Consider the following 12992-nt stretch of genomic DNA (forward strand, 5'->3'; position numbering starts at 1 on the left):
AGTGCTGCAATAAGCATGGGTGTGCAAATATCTCTTTAAAATCTTGATTTCAATTCTTCTGCATAAATATCGATAAGTAGGATTACTGGACCATATTACATTTCTAAATTTAATTTTTTTAGAAATCTCCATATCATTTTCCATAATGGGTGCACCATTTTACATTCCCACCAATAGTGTGTAAGGGTTCCTATTTTTCCAATTCCTTGCCAACACTTGTCTTTTTATTTTTATGATAGCTGTCATAATAGCTATAAGGGGACATCTAATTATTGCTTTGGCATGCATTTCCCTAAGGATTAGTGATATTTAGCATTTTTAAAATTAATTTGCTGGCCATCTGTATATTTTCTTTGGAGAAATGTTTATGCAAGTCCTTAGCCTCATCAGGTTATTTGGATTTTTGTTTCGTTTTGTTTTACAACTGAGTTATAGAATTCTTTCTATAATTTAGAAATTAATCTCTTATTAGATGTATGGTTTGCAAATTATTCTCCCAATCTGTAAATTGCCTTTTTACACTATTTATTATTTTCTGTGCAGACACTTTTTAGTTTAACATAGTCCTTCTTATTTATTTTTTTAGGTTGCCTGTGATTTTGGTATCATATCTCTGAAAATTTTGCTAAAACCAATGTCATAAGGCTTTTCCCTCCATATTTTTTTCTAGTAGTTTTATAGTTTCAGACTTTACATTTGTATCTTTAATGTATTTTTAGTTAACTTTTTAATCCATTCAGCCAGCCTAGGGCTTTAGAGTAGAGAATTCAGACTGTTAATGTTGAGTGATAATATTGATATGTTGGTTGCTGCTCTGCTCATCATTTTGGGTAGTACATTATTGCTTTGTTATCCCTCTTGTGCTATTGTTTTATGTAAGCTATGAGCTTTGGCTTTTGGTTGATTTTACACTGGTAGATATCTATTGTGCTGATCCATATATCATGCAGTTCTGAATATTTCCTGTAGGAAATTCATGACAATTTCCTCAATGTTTGCTTTTCTGGAAAAGTCTTTATTTTACCATCATTATGAAACTTACTTTTTCAGGATACAAAATTATAGGCTGGCAGTTATTCTGTTTAAGAAGACTGAGAACAAGGCCCTGATTCCCTGACTTATAAGGTCTCCACTGAGAAGTCTGCAGATAGTCTGATGGGTTTTCCTTTGTAGTCTAGTGGTTGCTTTTGTCTTGTTCCTTGTAGAATTTTCTCCTTTTTTTTAGTTGGGCCTTGTTGATTAGCATTTGATTTGAGATGTCCTGTTTGCTATGATTCTTCCTGGTGTTTGATGATCACCTTGTATCTGGATGTCTGAATCTCTGATGATACCAGGGAAGTTTTCCTCAATGATTCCCTTGAATAGATTTTACATGCTTTTACTCTTTCTTCTTCTCCCTCAGGCATACCTATAATTCATAAATTAGCTTGCTTTTAATAATCCCATATTTCTCTAAGTGATTGTTCAGTCTTCTTTATTCTTTTTTCTGTATGTTTGACTGACCAGGTCAGTTTGAAAGCCTTGTCTTCAAGCTTTGAGATTCTTTCTTCTGCTTAGTCTAGCCTCTTGTCAAAGCTTTCTGCTGTAGTTTATAATTCCCTAATGACTCTCATTTCTTTAAGTTCCTTTTATCCTTTCTTATGTTAGCTATCTCTTAAGTGAATTTTTTTTATTTATGTCCTGAAATATTTTTTTGCCTTCTTGATGTTGGTTTTCAACTTTTTCTTCTATTCCATTGATATTATTTGCCATCTATATTCTGAATTTCATTTCTGACATTTTAACAATTTCCTTTTGGTTGGGGTCCATTCCTGTGGATCTATTGTGATCCTTAGAGGGTACCACTTTGTTTTTCATATTGTCAGAATTCTTTGATTGGTTTCTTCTCACTGAAGCCTCTTTTCTCTGATCAATCCATAGATGTTTACAGTACTTGTTGTCCTTTTCTGGGAACTATCTTACTTAGTGAGAAGAAGGAGAGGTCCCTAGTTTGCACTTTTGTGTCCTACTCCAGAGGATTGCCTTGGCAGGAGAGGGGCAGATACACTAAGAGCCTGTAATGCAACTGTTCTCTTGTGTCATCCTATTCCCCTGTGGTTGTAACATTCCTAGCTAATCTTCAGGAGTATTCATATAGAGTTTTGATTGGCCCCCAGGCCACTACTGGAAGCTCAGGAAGGGGCATTGATGAGTCTCTCTGCACAGAGGCTGATGGTGTGGGAGTTTCCTCTGCTTGGGCCTTTCTGCAGTATTAGCAGTGGTGGCTTGGTAAAACTATTTATGTGGTGGCCCTACAAGCCAGGACTGTCAGCATTTGCTCTTCTTAGTCACAGGGGCAGCATCATGTGGGGATGGGGGGGTGCCATTTCAGAAGAGTGTGTTTGTGGATGTGGCAATGTGTGAGGGGTGGTGCCATGATAGCCGTGGAGTGTAGGGCATGGTTGGTTTTGCTGATGTGTATGGTGTGCTGTGCTGCTGAGCTTGCAGGACAACTGAGGTGCATGGGGTGTGGAACTACAGTAGGTGGATGGATGCTGGGGTCTTGACTGGCACCTGGTTGGGTCATGGGAAGATGAGAGGGTGTTGCCTTGTATTGAATCTGCAGATAACGTTGGGTAGTATGAATATTTTAACAATATTAAGTCTTCAAATCCATGAACACAAAATGCCTTTCTTTTTTTGTTGTTTTGTCTTCATTGAATCCTTTCCTTAATATTTTATAGTTTTCAGTGTACAAGTCTTTTACCTCCTTGGTTAAGTTTATTCCTAAATATTTTACTCTTATTGGTGCTATAGTAAATGTGATTTTCTTAATTTACCTGTTAGATGGCTCTTTGCTAGTGTAGAGAAATGCAACCGTTTTTTGAATGTTTATTCATATCTTGCAACTTTACTGAATTTATTTATTCATTCTACAATTTTTTAGTGGAGTGTTTTGGGTTTTCTATTCATAAAGTCATGTCATTTGCCCATAGGGACAATTTTATTTCTTTCTTTTTCTTGCTCTGTCTCAAACTTCAAGTACTGTGTTGAGTAAAAATTGTGACAAAGAACATCTGCCTGATTTTTGATATTAGAAAAAAGCTTTCAATTATTCTCCATTGAATATATTAGCTGTGGGTTTTTCAGATATTTCCCTTATTATATTGAGATACTCTCCATATATTCCTACTTTGTGAAGAGTTTTTATTATGAAAAAGTGTTGAATTTTGTTAATTTTTCTGCATCTATTGAGGTGATAATGTGATTTTTATCCTTCTTTCTGTTACTCTATTGTACCATATTTATTGATTTGTGTATGTTAAACAATTTTCATGCCAGGAATAATTTCACTTGGTCACAGTGTACAATCCTTTTTAACATATGTTAACATATGTTGTACTTAGATTTTTAGTGTATTAGTGATGAGTTTTGCAACTGTATTTATCAAGGATATTGACTTGTAGTTTTCTTTATTGTGGTATTTTTTTCTGGCTTTGGTTTTAAGTTAACGTTGGTCTCACAAAATAAATTTCAAAGTGTTTCTTCCTTTTCATTTTTTTGGAAAAGCATGAGAAGGATCACAATGAATTATTATTTTAATATTGTTATAATTCACTAGTGAAGCCATCTGATCCTGATATTTCTTTGTTGGAAGGTTTTTGATTAGTAGTTCAATCTTCATATTACTTATAAAATCAACAGATTATAACTATAGACTACATAGACTTTCTATTTGTTCATAAATTAGTCTTTTTAAATTGTATGTTCATAGGAATTTACCCATTTCTTCTAGGTTATCTAATTTGTTGGTATACAACTATTTAGTCTCTTCTGATCATTTGTTTGTCTGTGGCATCAGTTGTAATGGCTACACTTTCATTTCTAATTTTATTTACATAAATCTTCTCTCTTTTATTTTTAGTCTAGCAAATGGATGGTCAATATTATTTAACTTTTCCAAAAACCAACTCTAAGCTTTATTGTTTTTTTCTATTCCGCATTTAATTTATTTCTGTTCTGTTTTATTTCCTTTCTTCTTCTAACTTTGGGCTTACTTTGTTTTTTTTCCAGTTCTTTGAGGTGTAAAATTAGGTTGTTCACTTCATATCTTTCTTGTTTTTAAATATAGATATTCATCCCAATAAAATTTCTTCTTAGTACTGTTTTTTCTATGTCCCATGAATTTTGGTATATTGTGTTTTCATTTTTATCTGTCTTGAGTTTTTTTCCTAGTTTACTTTTTGATTTCTTCTTGACACAATAGTTGTTCAAGATTGTATTTGTTTATTTTCTATGTATTTGTGAATTTTCCAGCCTTCTTTATGTTATTGATTTCTAGGTTCATTTCACTGTGGTAAGAAAATAAATTTAGTATAATATTAATATTCTTAAATTTGCTAAGACTTGTTTTGTGACCTAACATGTGATCTATCCTGAAGAATGTTCTGTATGTGTTGGGAAGAATGTATACTTTGTTGTTTTAGATGGAATGATCCGTGTATGTATATTAGGTTCACTTTTTTTTCTATAGTTTTGTCGGTGCCCACTGTTTCCTCTGAATGTTCTAGCTATTATTAAAAATGGCATTTTGAAGTCTCCTATTATTATTGCTATAGTCTGAATGTTTTGTTTCCCAAAATTCATAGGTTGAAAGCCTAATCCTTTTGATGTTATTAGGAGGTGGTGCTTTTGGGAAGTGATTAGGAAATGATGACACAGCTCATGTGAGTGGGAACAGTGCCCTTATCAAAAGACCTAAGAGAGATCCCCTACCTTACACTATGTGAGGATAAAGTAATAAGGTACTTTCTATGTTCCAACAAGTATGTCATCACCAGACACTAAATTTGCTAGTAGTGCCTTGCTTTTGGACTTCATATCCTCTAGAACTGTAACAAACTGGGTAAGCTACCCAGTTTATGGTATTTTGTTATAGCAGCTCAGACAATGACAATTATATTGCTGCTCTGTTTCTCCTTGTAGTTCTATAAGTATTTGCTTTATACATGTATATATTTAGCTGCTCTGATATTAGGTGCATATATGTTTAACATTCATATTTTATTGTGGACTGACCCTTTTCTCATCATATAATTTTTATTGTCTCTTGTGACATTGCCTCTTGTGCTTTAGCCTATTTTGTCTTATTTGTAAGTGTAGCCACTGTGTCCTCTTTTGGTAACCAATTGCATCAAATATTATTTTCTATCTCTTCACTTTTAGCCTATGTGTGTCCTTAAATCAAAAGTGTTTCTTATAGATAGCATCTGGTTGGGTCTTTTTTCTTAGCCATTTAGTCCTTCTAGTATTTTTTTTTTAATGTGGCGAATAACATTTATTTATTTACATATGTTGAGCTATCCTTTTATCCCAGGGAAGAAGTCCTCTTGGTCATGGTGGATTATGTTTTTGTTATGATGTTGAATTCGATTTTCTAGTATTTTAATTGAGGATTTTTGCATCTATATTCATAAGGGATATTGGCTTAGACTTTTCTTTTTTGTGTTGTGTCCTTTTTGTCTTTGGTACCCAGGTGATACTGGCGTTGTAGAATGAGTTGGGGAGGATTTCTTCCTTTTACATTTTATGGGCTAATTTCTGAAGTATAGGTACTAACCCTTCTTTGTAGGTCTGGTAGAATTCGGTTGCGAAACCATCTAGTCTGGGCCTTTTTTTTTTCTGTTGGAAGATTTTTTTATTGCTGCTTCAATCTCATTGCTTATAATTGGTCTGTTCAGGAGTTCTATTTCTTCTTTATTGAGTCATGGGAGGTTTTATGTTTCTAAAAATTTTTCCATTTCCTCTAAATTTTTGAGTTTATGTGCCTAGAGGTTTTCATAGTATTTACATATAATATTTCATATTTCTGTGATATCAGTTGTAATACCACTTTTTGCATTTTTGATTGAGCTTATTTGTGCCCCTTCTCTTCTATTCTGGTTAATCTAGCAAGAGGTCTATCAATTTTGTTTATCTTTTAAAATAAGCAACATTTTGTTTTCTTGATCTTCTGTATAATTTTCTTGTTTTCAATTTCATTAACTTCTGCTCTTACCTTATTTTTTTTCTTCTGCTGTCTTTGGGATTGGTTTACTCTTCCTGTTCTAGTTCCTTGAGATATGTCATTAGATTGTTAATTCATGATCTTTCTGTCTTTTTGTTGTAGGCATTTAAGGCTATGAATTTTATTTTCCCCACAGGACTGCTTTTTTTGTATCTCATAGATTTTCAAGCTACACAAGCTTCATCAATCATTGTAAGAAATCCGATCCAATAGTTATTCAGCAGCAGGTTGTTTAATTTCCATGACTTTGCTTAAAATTGGTTTGTTTTTCATGAACTTGATTTTTAGTTTTATTCCACTTTGGTCTGAGACAATGCATGGTATCATTTCAGTTTTGTTGAATTTGTTGATCCATGTTTTGTGACATAAAATATGATCAATATTGATGAATGTTCCATGAGCTGATGAGTAGAATGCATATTCAGTAGTTTGGGGTAAAATGTTCTGTGAATGTCTGTTAGGCTTATTTCTTCTAGAGTATCAGTTAAGAACACTGTTTCTATATTTATTTTCTGCTTGGATGATCTGTCCAATTCCATCGGTGGGGTGTTGAAGTCTCCAGAAATAATGATGCTGCTTTTTATGTCTCTATTTAGATCTACTAGGGGTTGCTTTATGAATCTGGGCCCTCCTGTGTTAGTTAAGAGCATACATATTTAGGATTGTTAGGTCTTTTTGTTGAATTGCTCCCTTTACCATTATATAATGATCACATTTATCTTTTTTTTTATACTATGGTGATTTAAAGTCAATTTTATCTGATACAGAAATGATTACACCTGCTTTCTTTTGGTTTCCAGTTGCATGGAGTATTTTTTTTTCATCCCTTCACCTTGGTCTGTACGAGTCCTTGTGTATTAGATGTGTTTATTAGATTCAGCAGGCACTTGGGCTGTATTTTTTTAATCCATTCAGCCAGCTTATGTCTCTTATGTGAGGAATTCAAATGATTCACATTGCTTGATAGAATTGATATGTGGAATGCTGTTCTGTTCATCTGGTTGGGTAGTGCTTTATTGCTTTGTTTAACCTTTTGCACTATTGTTTTATATAAGCTCTGAGCTTTAAGTTTTGGGTGATTTTACTCTGGTTGGTGATCATGGTGCTGCTTGATGTATAAAGCAATTCTGATTATTTCTTACAGTGCAGGTCTGTTCTTGACAAATTCCCTCAGTGTTTGCCTGTATGCAAAAGTCTTTGTTTCTCTTTCACTTATGAAACTTACTTTTACAGGATACAGAATTCTAGATTGGCAGTTATTCTGTTTAAGAAGACTGAAGATGGAACCCCAATCCCTTCTGGCTCATAAGGTCTCAGTTGAGAAGTCTACAATTAGCCTGATGGGTTTCCTTTGTAAGTTACTTGATGTTTTCACCTACGGCTTACAGGTGTTCCTCTTTCTTGTTGACTTTAACCAGTCTGATGACTATATCTTGGTAATTACTTCTTTTTATGTATCTCCCAGATGTTTATTCAGATTTTTGTACCTGGATGTCTGTATCTCTAGCACAAACAGGGACGTTTTCCTTAATTATTCCCTCAAATACTTTTTCTAGCCCTTGTGCATTTTCTTCTTCACCCTCTTGGATGCCTATGATTATTATATTTGGGTGTTTTACATAATTCCATATCTCTTTTAGGCTTTATTCATTTTTCTTAGTTCTTTTTCAAGATTTTTTATTGAGTTTTATTTTAAAAGAGTTATTGTCAAGCTGTAAGATTCTTTCTACTGCCAGGTCTAATCTATTCTTAAAACTCTTCACTATGAGGCCGGGCGCGGTGGCTCACGCCTGTAATCCTAGCACTTTGGGAGGCCGAGGCGGGCGGATCGCTCAAGGTCAGGAGTTCGAAACCAGCCTGAGCGAGACCCCGTCTCTACCAAAAATAGAAAGAAATTAATTGACCAACTAAAAATATATATACAAAAAAATTAGCCGGGCATGGTGGCGCATGCCTGTAGTCCCAGCTACTCGGGGAGGCTGAGGCAGAAGGATCGCTGAGCCCAGGAGATTGAGGTTGCTGTGAGCCAGGCTGACGCCACGGCACTCACTCTAGCCTGGGCAACAAAGTGAGACTCTGTCTAAAAAAAAAAAAAAAAAAAAAAAAACTCTTCACTATGTTTTGTATTTCCTTAAATAAATTTTTCATTTCCTGAGGTTCTTTTTTGTTTTTTTTAATATGTAAATCTCTTTAGTGAATTTTTCACTCATTTCCTGTATTATTTTTCTGTTTTCTTTGTGCTGTTTTTCCATTTTCCCTTGGATTTCATTGAGTTTCCCTACAATCCATAGTTTGAATTCCTTTCCTTTTATTTCAGTATCTTCATTTTGGTTGGTATCCATTGCTAGTTAGCTGGTGTTCTTGTTCTCTCTTTGGGATGTCTTTTCATTCTGATTCTTCATACTTCTGGAGTTCTTTTGCTTTTTTCTTTTCATCTGGAGCAGGCATTGCTTCTTATTTTTGGATTTTCTTTTGTTTAGACAGAGTATTTTTTCCCTTCCCTCACTCATATGTTTGTATTTGTTGCATTTGTTGGGTAAGAACCTTTGGCTTTGTGTGTGGATGGTTTGATTACAATCTATATTCTTGATGGGTGCCCTGGTTATAGATATCCTTAGTATGGTGATTTTCTCAGTTGCTAGTTATTTTGTAGGCTGTAGGAGTGGTGAGGTATGTGAGTAGACAGATTTTCTGTCTTTTTGATGATGGAGATGGAGGTCTTTGAAATTCTTTCTCTTTCTTCAGCCATGTGGTCTTCCTAACAGCATGTCCATCTAGGTATTTTCTTTGGGGAATTTAATCCATTTAAATCTAATTATTGGTAGAAAAGGATTTCTTATTTCCATTTTTAAAATTGTTTTCTTCTTGTCTTTGAGTTCTTGTGAAAATGTGTGTATGGGTGTGTACATTCTCATCATGTCTTCCATTGTGTTTTGTTGATTTTTTTATTGGTATGTTTTGATTTCCCTTCCCTTTTTCTTAGATGTAACTTCTATAGGTATGTTTTGGTTACATAGGTCATACATGAAATATTTTGTAGTCATACAGTCTACTTTAAGCTCATAACACCTTAAATTCAATCACATACAAAAACCCTACATTTTAACTTCCACCTCTAGCAATCTATGTTATTATTATCAAAATATACATATATTTATATCATGCATCTTTTAACATTTTAATTATAGTTATTTTTAATACTTTTGTCTTCTAATTTTTATATTAGAAATGAGAGTGACTTACCTATCACCATTACAGTAATACAGTATTTTCTATTTTCTGTATACTTATATTTATTAATAAGTCTTATACTTTCTTATGCTATTGTGTTTCTGTTTAGTGTCCTTTCACTTCAAATGGAAGAATTCCATTTAGTATCTTTTGTGAGAAAGCCTTAGTGCTAATGAATGCTCAGTTTTCATTTTCTGGGAAGGTCTTTATTTGTCCTTCATTTGTGAGGTACAGTTTTGCTGGGTGTAGTATGCTTGGTTGTCAGCGTTTTTCCTTTTATTATTTCAAGTATATCATCCCACTGCCTTGGGATCTGCAAGGTTTTGCTGAAAAATCTGCTTTTAATTTTATTTTGGCTCCCTTGATACATGACAAGTCAATTTTTTCTTATTGCTTTAAATTCCCTCTTTGACTTTAATTCTTTTGTCAAAGTTTGTCTCTATTGACATAATCTGTCCAGGCATAGGTTTCTTTAGATTTATGTTTTTTTAATGTTTGTTAGAACTCTTGCATCTGGATGTTCATTTCCTTCCCAAGATTTGGAAAATTTTCAGGCATTAATCCTTTGAATAAGATTTCTGGTATTTTCTCTTCCTCTTCTTCTTCAGGACTCCCATGATGCATATGTTGGTTCATTTGATAATATCCCATCAGTCCTTTTTACTTTCTTCACTATTTTTTATTCTTTTATTTCTTTTTACTCATCTGACCAAATTATTTCTAATAACTTGTTTTGGTGTTTGCTCATTTTTTCTTCTCCTTGATCTTGTCTTCTTTTGAGCCACTGCAGTAATTATTTACTTCTGTTATGTTTTTTAATTTTATAATTTCTATTTGGTACTTTTTAATATTTTTATTTCTTCCTTGAATTTCTCACTTTGATTATGCATTTTTCTCTTGGCCTCAGTGAATATCTTCATAATAATTATTTTGAATTCTCTCTCAGGTAAATCATATTGCTCTATTTCGTTAGAATTTTTTTATGAAGATTTATCTTATACCTTTGTTTGAAACACCTCAACTTGATTTTCCATTTTTCTTGACTCCCTGTGTTGACATTTTCACAATAGGCAAAGTAGGATAATCTTCCATTCTTCATAGATCAGCCATGTAGAGAAGAAGACCCACACCAATAGCCCCAGCAAAATATTCTGGGGGCATCTACCAACTCTTTTCCTTTCCATGGTTAGAGCTGATTTTTTTTCAAACTCTGTGCTAAGTTAGCATTTACCAGCCTTAATCATAGTCTCCATTCTCCCCAAGAGCCTCAGAGCTCCAAGACTGGAAGACAGATGCCATATATCCTGGATTCCAGAGAAGTTGTGGCACTGGAGGCACAGATCAACTTTTTGCTCCCAGGGAGAAGCTGAGATATGAAATTGTTTTGTCTGCTTGCTCTGTGCTGAACAGATTGGAGAAGCTATGGCATCTACCAGCCCAAGTCAACATCTCTGTTCTCCTGCAGGTGGCTAGACTGTGCTGAACTGTCAGAGCACCAAGATTAGGAAGAGATAAGTCAGTCCCCTGGAGAGACCCCTCAAAAGAGTTAGGGATTTGTATACATAAACCAACTCTTTATCTTCTCTGAGAAAACCCGGGATATAAGGGTCTTTTCTTGATCATATGATGGTGTGCTGGGTATAGGGATTCTGCTAAGAGGGTTTCCTGAATTGGCCTACTGATTTTAGAAAGTCTAGTTTGCATATGCCTGGGATTCAAGATAGTTTCAATTAATTTCCAGATTTCTCATACAGAAAATGTATCTGTGAAAATTTGCTTAACTGGTGTGTTTTTGGCAGAAAGGAGGGTCCAAGTTTTCCTACTTTGCTGTCATACTAATGTCATTCTTCTGAAGTTTATTTTTTAATTGATAATTAATGTGAGGTAGAGATCAATCTAGGAGGATCAATTTCAAATTTCATTTCAAGATAATCTAGAGATTAATAGATATAAAAAAATATATGTATATGTACATACATATGCCTTTGTTCATTGACTGTAATGTCCAACAGATGTGACAAATTTTCAAAATTATCATTTATCTAAATGTTGTACTTTTAAAAAGCTGTATATTTCCTTCCATATTTTATCACAAAATTAGTAAATACTAGGTATAAAATTTTGATCAGTTCTGTATGAATTTTTATTCCATATTATCAAATACTTTATGAATAATAAATTCAAAAATCACTTAATATTATATTTGTGCCTGTGTGTACAACATATACAACTTGTCTACATTAAAATGTACATTGTTGATTTTTTTTTCACTTTTAAGTCTCAATGTGTACTTCAAACTTATAACAAGTCAAGCTTTTACACAATGGATATAGGTCAATAAGAAGCAATGATAAAGAAGGAAAAAAGTAAAAACTTCAAATGAAGTTATGAAGGAAGAAATGAAGGTATGAAAGAAATGTGAAATGAAGGAAGGAAGAATTTATTTAGCTACGAATCTAAAGATTGATTTAAAAAAATTCTTGCCTGAAGGATAAAGAATAGATCTTTAATAAAACTCTTAATTGAAATATAGTAGAATATACTCTTTTTGTTACATACTTTTTGAACATGCACTGATTCATTTAGCTACCACCACAGACAAGTGTATCCTTAAAATTTTTTGTAAGGAAAGGGAATAAATCTATTACAATACAAATGCATAAAACAAGAACCAAAGAATGATTATTGGGTGTTAGAATTGCTCAAGTTCAGATGAAAACTGGTTTCTGTGTCTCAGGGTCAACCAATATGTCACTTGTAGTCTTAAAAACATTTAAACATATTTTTAAAATCTAAATATTTATGCTTCTGTAAAATAAGTAACTGTGTTACCTTTAAAAGAATAAAATGTTTCTTATTTTTTATATACTTCTTTAGAGTATTGGGATGTGTACTGAGCCTACTGGTCATGTGTTTAAGAACAACTGGAAGAGTCCTATATTGTTCAAGGAAATAATGAGAAACATTGCCTCTTTCCTTCAGTTTTACCTTCTATAAGGCTTCTTTATCTCTGCCTATAGACATGCTTAGTTTTTAGGTCTCTATGCAGAGACTTCTATGAAGATGATTTTCTATCTTCCCCTCTACCCACCATAGCCTGTCTCCTCTTTTGAAATCAACCCAATATTTCCAGTTGTCTCTAGGATGTTTCCATATACATGTTCTATTTGTATGTCACATTCAACAGACACCCGAAAGTCACAATATTCCACTCACACAGGCTCAAAATGTGGGAGCTTTATCTGCCTTTTTATACTCTCTTTCTTTTTATAGTCAATCAGTTGTTAGTTCTACAAGATTTATCTCTGTTATGATTTTAGCTTCTATCCCATCTTTTCCATTTTTCAGAGCTACTGCATTGGCTCAGATTTATGTAGTGTCTTACTTATATTAACTTCTCCTGGCTTTATACTTTCAAACTAACCAACATTTTATTGTGAAATTAATCTTTTGAAAGCATTCTTTTTATTATACCTTGCACTTAATCATTTTTCTTTTTGGGTTGTCATTGTTACCTACAGAATAAATTCTAAACTCCTTATAAGGTAATTAGAACTCTCTAACTTTCCATACCTTATATCTCTGAAATTTATCAAGGCAATCTTAAGAATTTCTGTTTATCCTACCTTCCAATATTAAAGGTATGCTCATAGTTCTTATGAAACTCGACTCTTCCTACTTTTACATTTTATAAGCATAAAAATCCCTCAACTTA

The sequence above is a fragment of the Microcebus murinus genome, chromosome 9, assembly GCF_040939455.1.
Source record: "Microcebus murinus isolate Inina chromosome 9, M.murinus_Inina_mat1.0, whole genome shotgun sequence".
Classification (NCBI taxonomy): Eukaryota; Metazoa; Chordata; class Mammalia; order Primates; family Cheirogaleidae; genus Microcebus; species Microcebus murinus.